Raw genomic sequence first — 21420 nt, 5'->3', positions numbered from 1 at the left:
GTAGGGAAGTGGGGGGCGCTATGGGGGACTTTTGGGATAGCATTGGAAATGTAACTGAGGAAAATATGTAATAAAAATATTAAAAATTAAAAAAAATAAAAATAAAATAAAATAGAGTATGCACACTCATTTTAAATTCTGTGTTTGGTGGGCTCAGTAACTTACTCCTTAGTGATATGTGTGATACCTGACATTTCTACTTTTTTCTTTATGTTTATTTTTATCTCTACTATTTTTTATTTTTTAAAATGCTTTATTGTGCTTTAAATATTACATACTAAAGTGGTTTGTGGAAATAATATGAGGCCTAAGTGTATGCTTCTTCCTTCTTGGGCAGTTGTTTCTGCCAGACACTGGCAATGTTAGCAGTCTGGAACTCTCTTCTCTCGGCTTGCTGCTTAAGAATAGAAGCTGACAGAGAGTCCCTGGAAGAAATCTATCTACTTGTTAGATAATATCTGCTTGATAGATATTTATCAAGCACTTGTTTTCACAAGTTGGGTACTCCCCATTGGTTCAGCTGAACTGTGGCCCCAACCCTTGCTACATTCCAGACTCTACCTTCCAATTCTAGAGTTGCCTCAACCTCTTGAATACCTTGCCCCCAATGACATCTTCTACCAGAGGTAATGTGGCTCCATCCTGCCTATTTCCCTGAGCCTCTGTCTTGTTTTGTGTCCTAGGCGTCCTTCTTTTTCAGAGTCTGTTAGCCCTGGTAGATCCTTAAAGAAGATATATGTCTGGCTTCCCTGCTTAGCCTCACCAGCCCAATGGCCTGGCTCATCATTACTAAAAAGCAAAAGGCAAACCAGAGAATGTTTCATACCTAATAAAAAGAAAAAATAAACCTGTAAGAGTCCCCTCGCTTTAATATGTCAATTTAACCAGCCAATGGAAGTTATCAGGCCTAACTTAACTGCCCTAGCTGGTCCCGAAGCAATTGGATCCTTACTGAATTATACCATTACAGCATACTGCTCTGAGCGACTTTTCCTGTTAGAAGCATATGGTGTTTTTCAGTCCTAATGTTGAGCCTTTTCCACTGGACTTGTTTAAAACATGCTCGTTTTCAATTTAGAGTCTGAGTTGTGCATGCATTACACTCTAAAATGCCTGGCCAGCCTCCTCGGGAGATGAAATTATGAACTGGACACTTAGATTTGCATAAATTTTCCAGGATTTATTATCTAGCAAGCAGTCATACATGATTTGAGGAAGGAAATGCACCTGCTGCTCCAGACTAGAAATCAGAGGCCTCCCTTTCCCATGGCGAGTGCTATCACAAAGCAAAAGGAGGGAAGTCTGGGGATTCTTGCTTGAGAAGCGTGACCTCTAAACATCATGAAACTATACAAATTGGTCCTTCTCTTTATAGTGACAGCTCACAAGACTCTGAGCCTAGTGCCTGTATACATACCCCAGGATGATGGATTCCTTAGACATCCATGGAGCTGGCAGAACAAACAAGGGAAAGATATTAGTTTAAGAAGATTAGAAAAGAGATCCTTCCTGCTTTTACTTCTAAACTTTGAATTTCTAGTTATGTGGATCACTTCTAAATCTCTGTGTGTGTCTCTGTTTCTCTCTCTCTCTCTCTCTCTCTCTCTCTCTCTCTCTCTCTCTCTCTCTCTCTCTCTCTCTCTCTCTCTCTCTCTCTCTCTCTCTCTCTCTCTCTCTCTCTGTATATCTCTCTCTGTGTATGTCTATGTGTACACATGTGCACACTCCAGTGTGTGCCTTCCTATGTGCAGGTACATATGTGGGAGCACAGGAATGTCATGTTCACATGGAGGCCAGAAGTCAACTTCAGTATCAGTTGTCAGGCACAATGCACTTTGTTTTCTGAGACAGCTAGGCTGGCTAAGCCAAAGAACCCAGGCTATCTCCCTATATCCACTTCCCCAGTCTGGGGATTACAAGTGCACGCCACCATGCCTAGCCTTTTTATGTGAGTTCTGGGGGATTTGATTGTTCATATTTCCATACTTTTAAGTCAAATACTTTACCAGCTCCACTACATCCCTAGATAATTTTTTTGTTTGTTTTGTTTTGAATGGTCTCTTTCTTTTGGAAATCCTATGATATTTGAGAAATGGCTTTTCTTTCCCTATATGTATATGTGATCTGAAATGGTGCCCAATTCTTAGTCAATGCATTTTGTCCCAATGTGGAAACTTTTCTTATCTCTAAGTACTGAGTCCCACTCTCTGGAAGAACAGGTGGTCCACACCCAGGCTGCCTCTCCCCTTCTGCTTTCCCTGCTCCATTTGTCAGCATCATATTGGTCCTAATGTGACATACTGTATGTATTCTACTTTAGAATACCCTCATCTGGGATCTTAGCCGTGGGCTCCTACATCTATCTGTCAGCTACATGTGATCATATGACCTTGGAAGGTGAGAGAATATAAGGTGTTGAAGATTAAGGGATGATGGAGATTCCATGTATGCAGCTAAGGGAAGTTTATTATCCATGTAAAATGAGACTTTTCAGTGATGCCACCATTTGGAGGTCATCCACTATCCATATCCACTATCCTTTTTTTTTTTTTTTTTTTTTTTTTTAGAACACACCTCTGCTGGCTGTGCCCCAGGAGGAGTCTGAGCTGGATGTTCCTGGCGTCCCCACAAGGCTCCTGGGGTACAGGAAGCTCCCTAGACAAGAAGATGGAGGTACAAGGACTTCACATAGCTTGGCTCTGCTGGCTGTGCCCCAGGTGGACCCAACTGGCCACAAAGGAAGGCCAAAGTCACCGATGAAGCTGCTTAGCTGGCAATTCCCCCTCACTGAAGACTCCATGCTTATATATCTGAGCAGGTCACTCCTACTGTTTATCAGCCATGTTCACGGGCAGGAGCTCACCAGCCATCTGTTTTCAGATGCCTGCTTTAGCCCCAGGCTGTGTTCTTTAGTTTTTCCCCTCTACTGATTTCTGCACAAGCCATGCAAGGGAATCTTAACAAGTTTTGTCGCTATTGGAGTGCATTTTAAATGGATTAAACGTAGGAAGTCTACCTCGTGGTCTGATCAAGAAAAAAAAAAATCTTAACAGCAGAGGAGCAGTAAATTGCCCTGTGAGCATATGACCCGCAGGCTTGTTTGTTCTAGAAAGCAGAATAAGGAGGCACTCTTTCTAGTATTGTTCATATTGCCCACCCTACTGAAGGAACAGATGGGGAACGAGCTTGCACCTGACTTTATGATTACCTGCCATCATCACTGAGAGTTATCCTGTGCCAGACTCCGTACCAGGAGTGCAACCTGGAGCAGTGGAGTTGAGAAGGTATTTAGTCAGTTCAATAAGATCATTCCTTAAATACAGGACTCATTTGCTAGAATTAAGCTAAAATAGCTACCCTTTATTCTCTCTATGAGGAATCTATTCCATTGAAGAACTCTGAAAATATTCACAAGATGACAAAGGTTGAATTAAGATACACACGGACCAGTATTTGAGCCAGCTGATCACTCACAGTGGAAGCCGCTTTAATCACCTCACTTCACAGATCTTGTCGCTCAGTTTACAAATAACAAATAACTGTGTACTGTTTTCTAATGAAAAAAGAAATCAAAACTGCCACCACTAAATAACAGCAACAAAAACAACAACAACAAAAAAAAAACAAACAAATAAAAAACAACAACAAGAAAAACCTAAACGAACAAAACTTGAACCCAATGTCCATGTGAACATCAGTATTTTGGTTCAGCTACATAAAAAGAACACTGGATGATACCTAAAGGTATGAGTGGATAACGTGCTTCTTAAAATATAGAAAGCAATGAGGAAATTAATTCCTAAAGCCCCGTAAGACCCTAAAAGTCCTACTGATTCTACTATGGGAAACAATGTAGCTAACTCCAGCAAACAGACTATTTAGATTCTAAGAAAACCCACTGTTAGTTCACATAAAGTGTTGAAAAACCTGTAATTTTTTAAACATTTATTTCAAAATAATTGGTAATGTGTATACATAAGATACACATACATACAAATGTGCACACACACGTGCACACACATATATACCAATTATACACACACATACACACATACACATACATATACACACATATATATACCAATTACACACATACACGCAAATATATATATATACATATATACACACACACACACACATACATGCACACACATACATCACATCACATCACATCACATGAATGAATGCAGGTGCCATGGATCACCCAGAACTGGAGTTCCACACAGTTGTAAGCTGCCATGCAGGTGCTTGAACCCAGGTCCTCTAGAGGAACATCCAGTGCTCCTCACTGCTGAGCCATTTCCTCAACCCCTGCAATGTTTCTATTATCCTATTTGTTTGAGCTTGGGAAACTACCCCAGTTATTAGGTCATCTATTTTAGACTAATTGAAAGAAAATTTTACAAAACATGTTGGCCAAATTTGTTTTAAAGGCACTAGTTTGTAATATTTATAAGTGGTGTTGTTTCCCTTCCTTCATCTCCAGGAATTAATTTAGGCCATCTGCCCCAAACATACCGAGTTTGTTGGATATTAGGAGGGGTATGGTCATATTAAATTATGTCTCTGCCTTCAAGATTAGAGCTTAGTGGTAATAACTAGGGCAAAAGATGCAAGGTCTTGAGCTGAAACCTAAAGTTCCCTCTGGGAGAGTATAGAGAACAACAGCACGGCCATGTCCTAAGCATGTGGCATACCCACAACCATCCCTTGGAGCCAGCTTTGAAGCTATGGAATCAGTAGAAGCTTGTTTAAATGTCTGTGCCTGCTTCATCTCTGCCAGTCCCAGCCTTTCCTAGCCAGGAGAGATAGAATCCAGAGAGCTCAGAAGCTGCAAAAGTAGAGACCATTTGATGCATGTGACTGGGAGCAATAGAGATTGGAAACTCAAGTCTACTTTGGTCTTTGTCTGCTCAACAACCTTGGGCTGCTTGTTGGCAGAGGTTTCCAGTGAAACCTTCAAAGAAGCCTGACCATGCAAAGGAAATGGTGTACTTAAGAGGTAAATATAAAGGTTTTAATTCTTCTGTAAAGTAAATATTTAATGCTGATAAAGAGTAAGTGATATAAAATTACAGGACCTAAGATATGAAATTTTTGTTTTAGAAAGGTCTTCTCTTTTGAAGATTCACACTGACACACATAGATATATGCTCAATATATAATTATTTGTTTTGTACACAGAAAATTAAAAATAGAATATGTTGAACATATGCACATTTAAAATATATGCATTTATAAACTGATTTTATATATTGCTACTAAATAGTAAAAGAAAAAAGAGCATAGTTATTTGGAGATTGGTTTTAAAGGAATACCCTTTCTCTAAACTAAAATGTCTATCACACTGTTTTTCTTGTGGACTTTTTTTTCCAGAGATACGCTGGATAAATGTACGCTCTCGAAGAAAAACTGATAGAATAAGCCCACAGCATCCTTAACTGAAAGGAGAAATTTCTCCACTTTGCCAGCATCTAGGAAGGTCTTCCGTTTTCCCCAGTCTGAGTACTCCGTTTTCAGCACCTACTACAATGTGGGTTGATGTTGGCCACAATATTACCCATCGTATCACAAGGAGAGTATAAAGTGCCATATTGGACTACCATATGGCTACTAACCTCCGACGTTGGTAGCAACTATCAATGTAGAAATTTGAGAGCAGAATGAGCCTCGGGATAGAACCAGATCTCACTCAAGCATGCTATATAATTGGCTGTAGTGAGAAACTTAAAAAAAATAAGTCTCAGAACCAGATGGATTTGAAGTGTTCCATTATTCATAAACAGTTTTTTTTTCTTTTTGCAACTGTACTTCTTTCCATTCCCAAATTTTCTGCCACAAAAAATTGCTGAGGAAGGTGTGAAAGAGGGGGTGGGGGTGGTTCCTTGCCTGCCATCCTAGAAGGTAGCCTGCCACTGCAGCATCTGAGGAGCCAGAGGCAATGGCTGGGGCAGTTGGTTTGGGGACCAGGCATGCCTATTTGTGCTGTATGTAAATATGTTTGTGAGTAGGGCTATTCAGAGAGCAGCAGGAGAGACATGCTTTGAACATGACCACAGGTGAGCCCAGGCTTCCTGAGCTGTGCCATTATGGAATCTCTTGTCTCCACACCTTAAAATGCTTTCTATGCATCATCTCCCACCTGTCCTACGGCCCCAACCCACACATGGCGAGGCGAGAGGACATTTATTGGAGGTGGGAACCTTTCTCTTTGTATAAGACAACAAAAGAAGGTATCCTCAATATTAAATTGAAGTCATGGAAGTTCAGAAAGATTTCCACAGTGGTGACTTTGAATGTGGTAATCAACACACAAGATGGAACGGCACAGAGGAGAACACTTTTCAAAGGGAGTGTTTGTGATGTAAAGGGATGAGAAGGAAAGCATTCCATGCTACCAGGAGAGTCAGACTGTGGTAACAAGGATAATATTTCATGAGACCCTATCCTTCCACATCTAGTTTCCATCTATCCTAGTATGTTGAAAACACTACTCTGTAGACATTCGTGTAATTAATATTTAAGGGTACTTTGTTTTGTGTGATTCATGTGGAGATTTAACAATAGATTTGACTCCTGGAACTATACAATAAGCATGAAAGATTAATCCTCTCTGTTTTCATACCTGAAACTTTCTCATCCCAACATTCAGTCATTACTTCAAACTTGCCAGTGTTTTTAACTGGATACAAACTATAAACAAGAGATTTATGAATGATGAAATTAAACTTGTCACAATTATACAATCATGTACATAGGGTTGGATTACTGATGAAATTTTAGAGTTGTAACGAATTTTACACGAGTAGCCTCAGTTATGATAAAGCTCCTGCCCTTGGATGTTTTACATAAAATACATAGTCTATAAATGACTTTGCTAATACAACTTAAGAAAACTGTTTTGGCCCCAGAAATTTGACTCCCTTCTATCAGCGCCATCTCACATGCCAAAGTTCTCTCTAACAGACTTCTTGACAATAGCCACTCTTCCAGACCAGCCTTGTAGGTTGAGCAATGGCCTACAACCCTTCTGCCATCTTCTGAGGGATTTTCCCGAGACCTTTGCCACTCATATATTCTCTTGGTATTTACATCCAATGACATGTTTTAACTCCACCATTCAAAAGTGCTTAAAATATCTCAACCCTTTTTGGCCTGGGAGAAGTTTTAGAGACTGTCACATTCAATCTTCACTTCCTGTAACTAAGAACACATAACAACTTGCCTAGGGTCAAAACCTATCTACAAAACTGGGGCAGGAAACAATATATGCAGTCTCTCCTCAGACAATGACAGCACCATCCTACTGTGATCTGATTTGTGACATTATCCAAGTGCTTTGGTTATGATTTCCTTTCTAAATGATTTGTAAAACCTCTGATGGTTGGGACCATTTTATATGGCTTTCTTTCCCTCTTACCATGTGATGCTAGAAACAGATGCAAAAAAAAAGAAAACACAGTTGCTCTTTTCAGTGCATTGGATAAGGATGGAGAATGGGTTTCTTATGTGGAGGAAGAGTTCACATAAAGTAAAGTAGCTCTTTTAGTGTTTACCATTCAGTGGCATTCAGCACATTTCACAACGTTCTCTAGCCCCTGCCTTATTCAGTCTCCAAATGTTTTTATTAACCCAAAGACACCCTCCGTCAATTAAGAAGTGAATCCTTGTTATCTTCTTTTCTAGCCCCAGGAAATGAGCAATCTGCTCTCTTCCAGTACAAATATGTCTATTCTAGACATTTCATAAAGACAGAAGCTTCCAGAGTGTGACCTTGTATGTCTGGCTTCTTTCACATAGTTTAGTGTTTTAGACATCCACACAGATCACAGTATGTATCACTACTTCATTTCTTTTTATAGTTAAAGAGTAACCCTCTTTATTTATATACCACAGTTGAATTCTCCATATATCTGCTAATGGGCATTTAAGATTGTTTCTCCTTTTGCCTCTCTCTCATTAATAGTACTTCCACAAGCATATGTGTACAAGGTTTGAGTAAATAGCATAAGTTCTGTTGGATGTATCCCCAAGACTGGAATTACTGTTTCATATGGTACTTCTAAGTTTAGCATTCTGAAAAAGTGACCATTTTTAGCATAATGACTGGACAGTTTGTCAGGAGACCGAAGGAAAATAAGTTTAAAATAAGTGTGATTTTAATTCATGAAACAGCTCCTTGAAATTTCACTAAAACTGTTCTGTATTTTGACATTTGTGGACCTTCTCTATTTACAGCTAATATAGATGGATTCTATAGAATGATTTTTCTCACCATGTACTCGATTTACAGATGGTGACAAGTTCATATCAGTGTCTTCCATTCTGATCTCCCAGCTAAAGAACTGTACCACTCTGCTTCTGTGCAGAGTGATGTAGGTTGTTCATCACCTATACTGGCATATGCAATAAGGTTAAGGAAGATTTAAGTCTTTCTGATTTAAAGAGTAATATAGTCGACCCTCCAATTCACATTCATCATGGAACTCAAACATCTTCATCCCTGCAGCCAATTAACAATGCTATCATCCCTAATATCATACACAAGTCCTTGAGACAGCCTTCAGAGGGATTCCTGAAGGTATGAGATAAAGTGAAAGAATCTACAGAGAAATAAAACTGACATCCTTCAAAATGCACAAATAGCATAGAGAGTCAGGACGTAATTGTGATATAAAGAATATCTGGCGAGAAGAGATTAGGACAGAGTTTGAATCTGGTTCAGAAAAAAAGAGGTACTAATTATAACATAGAGGAGAAAGGGCCAGGCATCTGAATATAGAAAGTGGATTTAGATACTAGTTTCTAAAAGGAGATTATCCTGTAAAGAAGTAAGAGGTGAGAGTTTATGGAAATGGTCTTGTGGCAATTGGTTGAAAATTATAATGGCAATTTGGTCTCTGAGAGATATAGACTCTTTTTTGGAACAAAGACAATAGAAAGCAAACATCAATTCTTCCTGTGCTAGTGTGTGTGGAGACAGTACTATGGAAGGACCTGAAGTGAGTCAGAGCCAAAGAAACAGAAGTGAGAAGACCGAGTCTCAATGATAAGTGTGCAAAGTCATGGGAGGTGATATGGTTTGGGATTTAGCAGAAGGAGATGGAAAAGTAAAGATGAACATGAAGTATCACGGGTAGAAAACTGAATGACTTAAAACTCTTCACACAGTTAGTTCATCCAGGACAAGAGGAAGCAGAAGAATGTGGTGTCTATTGATGAAAAACCTGTTATGTCATCTTTTCGGTACAGAACCCATGTCTAAATGAACTTTTCCAACTGAGAATTTGTTTTAATAAAATAGTATTTGACATTTGAAAGTAAAGGAGGCATTGGAAGAAATGTGATCAAGTCTCCATCTTGGGGATATACAGTTTATGATGCCCAGGTCGAATTTGGATATAGTCATTGCAGTGAACTGCGCCTCAAAGTGGTCAAGCTCCTTACATATGTTTCTGCCTTTCCCTCCTGCTCCCCATCCCATAGCTAAGCAATGATGACAGTAGCATGACAACAGCCCATAATAAACTATAGTAATAGAAATAATGGGATGGAAACACTAACCACTAACCACTTTATTTTTGATCAACATATGTTGTATGCACATGATAAAATATTGGATACCCCATTCACCTATATAACTATTACTATGAATCAAGAATAAAATTATTCAGTAAATCATTTTGATAAGATCAACAACAAGGAATATATTTTTTAGAATATTGTGTTTGAGGGGTGTGGGTAGGTGGTTGTTTCAAGATACAGTTTGTCTCTGTAACAGCCTTGACTGTTCTAGAACTCAATTTGTAGACTAGGCTGTCCTTGAACTCAGAGATTCAATTGCCTCTGCCTCCCAAGTGCTGGGATTAACCTCATAATGCCACTCCAGATTAACATTTGTATATTATCCACCCCCTGTACATTCCATGAAATCTTGAGAAACTTTCATCTTGAAATCAGGATTTGAGATCCTGATAGCAATGTAGAATTAACCTTCTCTGAAATAAAAAGTATGAGATCTTACCTGGATCAGGTTTATGGAATTTTCAAAAGTTGTTTCTTCAGGGCGATACTTGAGAATTTGTAGATGAAGAAAAATATTAGTGAAGGCATCATTTTGCTCAATTTGACATAAAGAACGATATTCTTATTTTTAATGTTTCTAAGAAGGTAAGTGCCAAGAGAGTAAGTGGTTGGAATCTCTAAGCAAAGGCGCTAAGCCATATGCATTTAGGTATCCCATGGTGCCATATTTGCAGGCAATAATACAATATTGCATAAGAAAAATGTTCATTGATTGGTTTTTTTCTGTTTCTGAAAACAGGTTAGAAACTGTGTAACCCAAGAGAGCCAAGTTTCCCCAATACTAGAGATTCCTCAGTAACATGACATAAGCAAAAGAAAAACAGAAAGACAATATGCTTAGATAATTTTTCTGTGTAAAGACATATGGTGAAGACTGTCTAGTTTAATCCTCATAGTAGATACATGACTTTTTATGCCATTCCATGGGAAAACTCAAGCTTGTAGAAACCAAAGTTCACAGGGAGGTATTCTTAACTATAGAAATATTATTTATAATATAACTTTTTGTTTTCTAAAGAAAAGAAATTGAGGCAGAAAATACTGAAAAATAGAGTCCCAAGAAAACTACCTAAGAAAATTGATATACTTAAACACAGTCTGCATTAGGGAAACACACCAAGAGAACCCAGATTCAGAGAAGGCAAGACTCAAACCACAAGGAAGCTTCAGGAAAAGTGGGAAAGTATATTTTTGTATTAGTCATGCTGGACAAGGGCAGGTGCAGGGTGGAACTTAAGGAACTGGAAAGAGAGAGTATCACCAACTTTCTTCAAGTCATCCTAGAAGGTACAGAGAAAGAAGCAAACACATGAATAAGTTCTGACAGCAATCATCATGGTTTTTGAAAGAGGGTGGGCAAGACAATGGAGAGAGAAAGGAGGAATGAAAGAGTACCTGAGATCAGCAGCTCACGTCAAGCCCTAACTCCTCTAGGGAAGCACAAGGGATGGATAATCAAGCCTTGAAATCATGGCTCCCAGTGCATGGCACTGCTCTGAGGTGCTGGCACATCCAGAACTTGTGACATCCTGAAAGAGAGTTGGTTAGGACCTTGGAGCTCGGCCTTAGGAGAGACCACTGGAAACTTGGCCATCATGAGGTGAGTAGTGTTCTCCACTGCAAACTCCCAACATGGTAACCTGCTCAGTCACATGCAAAAGAGGTGCAAGGGGGCCCTCAAACTGTGGTCTGTGACTTTTGAAACAAGAGAAAACAAAACAAAACAAAACAAACCCTTTTGTCCTCAGAGGTTGTTCACCTCAGATGCTTTTTCTATAGCAACAGAATCTTTGTCATACACACATAGCATGGAATGAAGGCCTAAATAAAAGAAAATCTACCACTGTTCCTTCACAAATTTGCCCGTTTTTGATATTCAAGTGGTGAAAATATCCCTCACTTAGCTTCTCAATCATGATAAACTTGTATTACTTGCCCATCACCGATCATCTGCCCACACACTGATTCCATTCTTGAGTATCAAGGACTACTTCCCACCCATCAACCTCTCTTTTCCTAATGTAACTAGAAGCTGTCATTGATAGGTAGAGTTTGAGTTGCAACACCATCTAGTGAAGCTCTTTATGTGCTTGGACTGTGAAGAAGTCTCAATACAATACTACAAATGAGGGTGACTGCTCCATTTTATCCACAGATGCCCTGAGAGGCGAGCTCCTTGTTGAAGCCTAATTCTAATCTACTAATGGGTGAAGAACACACCTGAAAACTTCCTGACTGTAGAACAATATTCTGTGTTCTACAGTGCACTCTTAAAGGCATATTGTATTGCAATTCTTGCTGAGCAAATAAAACAGCTATACCTGTTCTAATGGAAACTGATATTGAGAATAAACAAGGATGATCATCTAAAGTGCTGGGCCCATTGGATGTTGATGGTGGGCATCTGTAATAGACATGTCTATCCACTTCACTGTTCCTCTACCAAGGTTCTGAAGTCTTCATTCAGTGAGAACAAAAGATAATGGGAAGCATCCCCATCACACTGAGCTCAAAGACTCTTTTCAGAAGTCTGATTAACACTCTTTGTTAGTTTTCTACGCATTGGCACAGCCAAGAAGCTCAAAGCTGGATTACAGTTTTGAGATTCTCATGGAGCAGAGAGATTAATGAATGATTCTAACCAAGTGTCCACTAGAAAGAAGGTTCCTCATCCAGTTTGAACCCTCAATGTATAATTGGTCTCTTGATTTTCAGGTTTAGCCTCCTGCATCTCTTGACTCTGGTCAATTTACTCTTCCTCATCTTAGGCCATGTTAAAATTATAAATTTCCATTTTCCTTTAATCCAATCATCACTTAGCAATACAAAAAGATATTTGATAAAAAGCATTTAATAAATTGATTACATACATGTATACTGGTCATAACAATCTATATTTTTTACTCTAATTCTAGTGTTTTTACATTTTTCAACATTTTTTAGTCTTTTTGGCAAAAATTACATACAAATTTTAAATATTTCCAGGGAGAGATCTTCTGTTTCCGTGTGGGTAGTTAACTATGCTTGGACTCTCTATCCTCTAGCTTTTATGGTCATAAGGCCATATCTACCAGGTTGCCTGATCTCCCTTAATCCATAGTCTCTGTGGGAAGTGGTTCTCACCCTGTTACTATAGAAAAGAACAAAGCAAGAAAACACGTGTAAAAAACTCACTTTCTTCTTATGAGTTATTTTCTTTGATGAAAAATTTAGATATAGAGTTACTGGGCTCGGAGAGTTTTCTTTTTTAGCTTTTTAAGACAGAATCTGTCTATTCTTGGCTGTCCTGGAAGATGTGGCAATTCTTCAGTCTTTGCCTTCTATATGCTGTGATTACAAGCATGGACCAACATGCCAGTAGAGTGATTCTCCTTAACATCAGCATTTATATCCTTGCTAATTTTCTACTGTTATTATTTCCCCTTTAACATATATAAGCTAATAATTTCCTTAAATGTGAGTTCTACAATACAAAGCTTTGACACCAAAACAGAGCAGTTAAAATGGACTGCCCATTAGATGGGAGGAATTGCTGTGGCTGTAGAATACAGTATTGGTAACAAGGAAGTAAAATCTTCTCTATGTTTACTGTAGTAGATGCATCACACAACTTTAATTACTTTGAAAAGAATTTCATACATTAAATAATATATTCTGGAGTGGATGGTCATAATGACATTTTTCTCATCCATCTGTCTGGATACTATGTAGTGAGAAACATTCTTTGTGGATCCCTAAAGTCTTTAGAAAACTGAAATGGCCGTGGTAAACCTTTATACTCAATAGTGACTGTCATTTCACCATGATTGTTACAAACATTTGACATTACTTTTAGAGATTGATGATAAAGTCAAGAACACACCTTTTTGAAAAAAAATAGATTTTTAATTCACTGCTTTGTCAGGTTTAATGCCTGTTATTGTAGTCTTGCAAATATAAGAATTCCAGTTGTCTTCTGTCTTGAGCATTTAGGTTGTTTGAAAAAAGACTGATGTTAGCCTGCTGCCCAAAGGCAGATTTTTCCCCCTGAATCCTCACTCTATTATAGAGTCTTTGCTTCCTAATAGTTCTCTAATTGACTGTGTTAGAGCCTTTGTTGGTTTGTTGTTTTCTAGACATGAAATGGTTCCTGACATGTCCATTCACTGGCAGCCAGAAAGAAGCCGGTCACCAGTAAGGATCAGAGAGCATCCTTTGAAGCCTCCCGGATGTCTTCCACTGCAAAGTGCCCATTGAGCACTATGGACCATTGTTTGCTCCTGACTCCTAACAACATCTCCAAGGAAGGTTCATAAGCAAACAAGATATTAACAAGATAAAGGCAGCTCTTTCTTAAGAAGGACTGAAGAAAGTCTCAGTCCCAAGTCAGGAAAGGAAATGTAGGACAAGGATGAGTCTAAAAAAGGTGAAGCCATACATATAGGAAACACACAAGACAATAGAATCAAAGGGATCTGTGTGCCTCCTTCTGTTATCTGTGTCACAACATTCCCAGGTCTTACGTAGTAAGCTATTTTGATCACATCTTGAGCCAACTTTAGAGGAGTTAGTGGTGATAATGATGGAGAATGAGAACACTCCAGGGCCATGAGCATTTATTGCAGAATCAGGCAACATCTGTCATTGGATTTAGTTGGGATAATATACATATATATTTTTGCCTAAGAACTGTCACTTGTATTTTAAAAGAATTGGTTCCATGAAGGTTTTAGATCTCCATCTCATTGATTTAGGGTCAGAATAGACATGAATCAAGATCTTAGAGCAAGCAACCCCTGAAGAGTGAGCAAGTGTATAGAAGAATGTTGCTTTTTAACTCATGGGACAGATGATGATAGTAGCGAGGACAGGGGGCATGGTTCAGTTAATGGAGTGTTTACCTGACATTCACAGGTATACCTTCAAAGGTTCCCATGAATATTCTCACAGCCCTGTGAAGGAAAGAACAAAACTAGAATGCCCATTTGAACATGCAATGGGCTTGCAGAGAACACACCCAGTGCTCTGGATTCTTATTTAAAAAGCAACAATAAGAACAGACTGAGTTCACAGCAAGGCCCCAAGGAGAGTTACTGGGTCTCTGGCATTTTGATTCCTCTTGGAGATTTAGTTTCATATTCTGTTATTTTCTTGGGTGAGTTAAATAACATTTCACTCCTGAGTTAAAAGGGGTCAGTTGAGGTCTTGTTTCGGTGCTTTGGATCTTTCTTGCTGACCTGGAATTAGTCTATGTTTTTCCGAGTGGTGCTCCAGCCACCCAGCACACTATAAAATATGTTTTCCGCTACGATGATATTGCTGGCAGTGCATAAAACAAATGGCTGGGTCAGAAACAGCCTGACTCCCCCTTTAAATGGATTCTTCTAGATGTATGGCACTTGGGAGAGTTCTTCCAAACTTACTTCTGTGGAGATTTTTTTTTTGTAATCATAATTTTAACTTCCATCTATAGAAGATGTCTACTAATGAATCCATCCCTAGACAACACTAAGGGATCAGTGCTACATTCTGAGTTCCATATCTGAGCCCAAGGCAAAGACCAAAAGGCTGGGGAATGGAAGCTCAAATCCAGTCTTTCTACATGTAGCAAACAATCAAGGGACTGAGCCAGAATGCAATTTTTTCCTAGACTTTTGTTATACTCCTATAGCCCTTTGAATTAAAAAAAAATACAAAATAAAAACGTTAAGGTTTGTGTGCCCCTTGATGCAAAAGAAGAATCTAAGTAGCCATGGGAGGAATACCATTGGGATTTTCCACCTATATATGACCAGTAGCTTGGAGCTAGCAGCTTGGAGACAATGGAAGAAAACTACCTTCTGGTGTCCTGTGTCAGGAAGGCAGCTGAAGTTCCTGCCATCACAGCTGTAATCCACAGCATAGAAAAGAGATGGTGTACTGGGAAAGAAGAGTTTCCAGAATTGACCAGAAGCATGTTACATGTAATCATCACCAGGCATCTAACCTAAATGTTAGAATTTGCTAGCTCCAACAAAGTAGAGATTCTGTCAGGGAGGAAGAGAGAGAGAATGGGTTTTGCATAATCTTCTGTGAGTACCCATCTCTGAAACCAAGACTGATTGCAAAACTAAGCAGACAACCTCATAGGGGAATTTTCTTCCAAAGCATACTCCTATCTATGTTTATCAGTTTCAAACAAGGACTCATGCTGACTGACCTGGGTTCATTGTAGCTGGCCTTTTCCAGCTATATAAAAAAGGTTTGTACAAAGATCATACTCTTGAAAGGATTAACCTTAAGATTCCATTGTTTTAATGCTCATTACTATATAGAATTACTGTTTAAAGTTACAGTACTTCTGTTAACTGATAATGTTCTAGAAGATGGAGGCTGACTGTCGCCATAGATGATTTTTTTTCTCTCAAGATCACCCGATAGCTGATTCTGACTGCTCACCACAAGACAGGCATTGAACATTACATGCCTCGTAACTCCCAAACTCAGCCTTGGAGATGATATTTATAATCTGTCTCTCACTGCCCACTAAATCCCTTCTAACTATGAAATTTTATAACAAAATCTAGGTCCCCAGTGAAGATGATCACAAGAGTGTTGACCCAAGGCTTTCAAGCCACCAAACTGGCTAAATCATCCCAGATTGCCAGAGGACAGCCAATCTTTGAGTTCGGGGGATCATGAGACTGGGGGTCAGAAGGAAAGAAGGCAGGGAGGGCTACAAACTGATGAGCAGTGGACTTGGAGGAACACCAGGCCAGTGTGATAAAACTTTTCAAAAGCACAAAGTTTACAAATAATGCTACCCAGGAGGAAACAAGATAGGAAGATGAGAGGGTTGGGTTTAGAAATGGGAAGTGTGCAGAAGAACATTTACTGCATCCCCGCTATAGTTTTGTTCAATTTTGTGTGACCTAACAGTAAGCAGCACCTCCTTTGCAAAAGGACCTTTTAGAAATATCCCTCCACCCCCTTTTGTAAATAGTAACCCCTTCTCTACCTGCCACTGTTCCCCTTCTTTGTCACTAGGACACAAAATCAGGCTGGATTCTGGACACATATTTTCTAATAAAGTCACCAATGTGTTCTTGAAATGTGTCTAACGTAATGAATACTTGAGGTGGTCATTTGCAATTCTAAACATAGTTTAAGAAGCGCCTAGGCAGTTACCAAGATACACCTTTGGGTGTGTTTTTTCAGTGATGGTTAACTGAGCAAGGAAGACATGCCTTGCCTGTAGGTGATAGCATCTCATTGACTGGCATACGGAACTGACTTAAAATAGATGAAAGGGCAAACCCACCTAGCATTAATCACCAAGCTCTGTAAAGACAAATCAAGTCCTTCCCTTCCTTCCTCAAGTTGCTTCTTGTCAAGTATTTGGTCAAATCATTAAGAGAAGTAACCAGTACAGTGCTATTGTGATGCATTTTAAGGGTGACGCTTCCTGAATATGATTTTAGGCTTTAGGTTCTTTTCTATCATATACACTAGAGTTACTTCTAGTGTCTTATTACTATTATTACTTATTACTTATTATTATTCTGTCTTATTACTTGTTCATACATTGTCATCACTCCTATGTTTTTATCTTTTCTGATTTTATTGATTCAGGATTTCCATATCCTGAATTATTATTATTATTATTCCATATGTGGCATAAATTAGCCTGGAGCTCACTATATAGCTCAGGTTAGCCTTGAACTTACAGCCCTCCTAACACTCAACCTATCCCTAACCCAAGGACTGAGATTACAGATGCGCACCACCAAGTTAAGTTTCTTTATATCTTAAGCATCTTAGTTTTTATCTCCTGGAGCTTGTTGTGTTTTCTATTTCTTCATCTTAGAGGTTTTTAATTCACATATTTGATTTCATTTTATTTTGTTGTTGAGGACCCACCCTCCACAAGGATGAATTTTCTGATTGAGAGATTCTTTGGTAAAGCAAGTCAGTCCTGTGCTTTAAACCTTTAGAAAAGGAGGCTGGAAACACATGGACAGCTTATTTTCCTGAAAGTGGAGAAAACAAGAGCCCTACCAAACTCCTAAATACATGTCTCCACAAGAGAATAACCACAGAAAAGGTTAAATGGTTTATGTCAGTCTTAGTCTCATCAGCTGCTATAACAAAATACCATAGCCTAGAGAACTTATAAACAAAAAAAAAATGTTTCTTTTGTTTTTCCTGATAACAGATCTAGAAGATCAAGATTCAGTGGCAGGTCATGACCCACTTTCTTGCTTATAAGGGACATTTCTTGTGTCACATGGTACAGAAAGGGAAACAGAGGACTCTTGGGACTTTGCTAGAATGTCACTAGTCCCTTCTGCAAGAGCTGCACTCTCAGAACACACTACATCCCTGAAGGCATGACCATTTGATAAAATTATTTGGGGATTAGAACCTCAATCTATGAAGGTCTAGGGTTAGAACCATCACAGTGTTGCAGCCTGATAAGCAGCCTTTGGAACAAAGTAGAACATTTCTCCCATTTATTGAGGTCAGGAAGAGTCTCATCAACCACTCATTTTTACTGGGGAAACAACTACACTATGATTCCAAATCTCTTTTCCATCTTGATATGGCCAGGTGAACGAGTTCATTGTCAGTCAAACTCTGTTGACTCCATAATTGCTGCTCCTAGGTCGAGGTAGTTAAAGGCAAGGTCAACTTCTCTGTGTATCTCTCCCTACACCAGCCGTTATAACTTCATAGGGATACTATTTGCTGCTCCTAATTTTATAGGGCTTTCTTCTCCCATCACTGTCACGGCATCCTAGGAGATCAGTGGGTGAGCATAAGCTTTTACTTTGTTATGCTGCAGAGATTTGAAGGCGTATTCACTATTGCCACATAGCCTGGACAACCCTGACTAATACACTTGGCCCCAAGGCCCTTCATGATTCACTTCTTGCTTGTGTCTCCAGGCTACTGTATATGATTCTCTCCAACTTTATTATATTCCCAGCACCCCAGGATCGCTTCCTTTCTTAAATACAGTTGGCTTTTCCCACTCTGGGACATGTGCACATGTTGTTTCTCTTAGAGGAACACACGTCCTTGTACCCATTAGCTAACTTAATATTTTGCTCTCAGATCATATGCCAGTTTTTTGGCAGGATCTCCCTTGTTCTTCATTTTAAATCATGTCCCTTCATTGATCTTCTCCTTCATAGAACACTATTCTTTCCCCTAATAACATTTTGTTCAATACTTAATTATGTTGGTTTGCTCAGTATTTCTCTTCCTCTCTGGCCTGAATGTTCTGTCTTGCTTGGAAAACAAACTGTTTGTTCATTATGATTTAAATGGCAAGGGTTTAATACACACAGTTATTAACCCGTGTTAACAATGAAGCTTGCTTTCTGGATGATTGTACTGTTTATTTTCAAGTCATATCCTTGTTAAGTCTCAAGGTGAGGAACTTCCGTCATACACTCTTGTGAAGTGCAAAGTGAGGTATCTCATGAGACTCGGTAACCTAATTAGATCGTGGCATGCTTTGGATAAGGTTTGAGGGACTTGCCCAAAAGTCCAAATGTTACACGATTGTTCAGTGGGATGGTGGTGTTGAAGTGGTAAGACTTAAGCAACAGGGCTGAGAGAGCCTGAGACAGCTCAGCAGATAAAGTGTCTGCCACCAAGTCTCACAACCTGAGTTCACTCCCTAGGCCTACAGGATGGAAGGAGAAAAATGAGTCCCTCGAATTGTCCTCTGGCTTCCACAAACATTCTGTGGAGCACTGGTGTACCATATACACATATACACACACACACACACACAACTGTAATTTTATTTTTTAAAGAATAGGGCAGAGCAGAGAACTTCTAAGTTGCCTAATACTTTTCTTTGGAGTATGTTGTTGTCCTTGCAGCAAGTCTTAGCAGACTGTTGCCTAGTACTGTTTCCTTTACCTCAACCCCAAGTGCCAAAACTCTTGTTAGGATAGCTACCCTCACCTTTCCCTGGTCCCTCCCTTCCCAGCTGCTGCCATTCCTGTTTTCTACCAAGCTGGTTCCTTTTCCATTTCCCTGGCATGTTGAGAAGCATCACCACACTGACACCAACCCATTTACATCCTCAAGCTCCCAGGGTCATGGACTAAGTAGACCTCTTTCTGGTCTAAATTACTAGGCTTCAAGAATTTTGCTAGAGCAACTCAAAATGCACTAAAGCAGGGATTGCCTATGAGAGTCTCATGACATCTTCCTTGCAATTGCACAAATAATTTTGCTCTGTGCCACAGAGAGTTCCCTGAAATAAAAATGCTCTATATGTATAAACAATATATACATACCTATGTATATACATATATATGTGTATTATGCAGATACAGATATGTTACATACATGGTAATGTATAGATATTTAATATCTATATATATACTACATATAATATACTTAAATATATATAAAATACGTTTCAATGGTGAGCACTCAGCTATTGAGTTCTCTTTTATGCTGAGCAATATAATGACAGAAGTTTGACCTGAGTCAAGTTGAGGAAGACATAAATAATGGTGAGACAATAACATGGCACCAGCCTGGATTTATACTGTTGTCACTACAAGCAAGCATGGACATCTGCACAAAAGGTTTCAATTGTGACTGAATTCATATCGCTCCTCTAAACATTCAAGATAACACTGGCTAACAAGGAAAACAAGTGTTTCTTGAAAAGATTTGCATTAGCTAATTTCCCTGGTGCCAAATGACTTGTTTCTTCTAATAAAGGACAGAGACTCTTCAGTGGAATCATCCTGACATGCACCGAAAGGACTGGCTAGGAGATGGACTCAGCCTTGGCCCTCGTTGGCTTATGGTCTCTTAACAGCAACAACAACAGTGAAATATGTTGATACAAATGAAGGGAAAACAGTAGATGTTCATCAGAGTCAAACCTAGTGGCACTTGTGCATACACTCATGTAGGCATATGTGTGTGTGCGCGTGTGCGCGTGTGCGTGCATGAGCGTGTGGGTGTGTTAAAGACTTGCTTTTTTTGACACTGCAAATCTCACAGTGAGAAGTTAAAACTCCTACCCAGATTTATACCTGAGCTGAAACTGACAGCTGTGAACTGTTCTGAAGAGACATCATTTCTCATTCTGAACTCCCTTCCTGGGACTGTGAATACCGGAAAGACACACAGATTGGAGAGATTAGGAAAACAGCGTTTGAAGAGCTTGTCAGGTACCAGCTCCGTGCAAAGGGGTTTTAAACTGCACGTGGCAACCACTCACTAATCTGGTCCCTGACCTTGCTCTTGTGTCTGATGCTGTTGAGGCCTCCTCTGGAGACAGTCTGACCAACAGTCTTAACAGGAACCCCTCAGGGGAACACAATGCCGGGTGATTGCTTCTTCTGGCCCCACACTCTTGACCATTACCAGGCTGACTGCTTCTACTCATCTACCCCCTTATTCTACTTAAGAACAACAACAACAAAAACTGGTAGGGATGTTGTTCAAATATGGAGGGGGGATGGAGGAGGGGAGGGTGCAATGAGAAGCATTCTGGATAAAAAGAACAACCCTGTCAAAACATGACAGCCGGCCTGATGCCTGTTTTATACTATTCATAAAAAATGCCAAATTCTGCAAATAGTAACCACATGTATGTTGGTTGTATACTCAATGCTCTGCAGAAAAATGAGACGTTCTTGATTTTAGTGGGTCATCAGAGGCAGTGAAAATATCATGCTAGCCTCCAAGGCTTCACTCACAGGCAGATCCGGAAGTTAAATAGACACTACACACAATTCCATCTACATAGTACATAGACAGAAGCCCTAGACCCTGTGGGCCGACCACAGAGAACAGAGATTCGATTCACAAATCTGTTCCCTGGGCATTTAT

The sequence above is a fragment of the Mus caroli genome, chromosome 7 (genome assembly GCF_900094665.2).
Source record: "Mus caroli chromosome 7, CAROLI_EIJ_v1.1, whole genome shotgun sequence".
In the NCBI taxonomy this organism is placed as follows: Eukaryota; Metazoa; Chordata; class Mammalia; order Rodentia; family Muridae; genus Mus; species Mus caroli.
The sequence above is the reverse complement of the archived record's forward strand: the minus strand, read 5'-3'. Positions refer to the sequence as shown.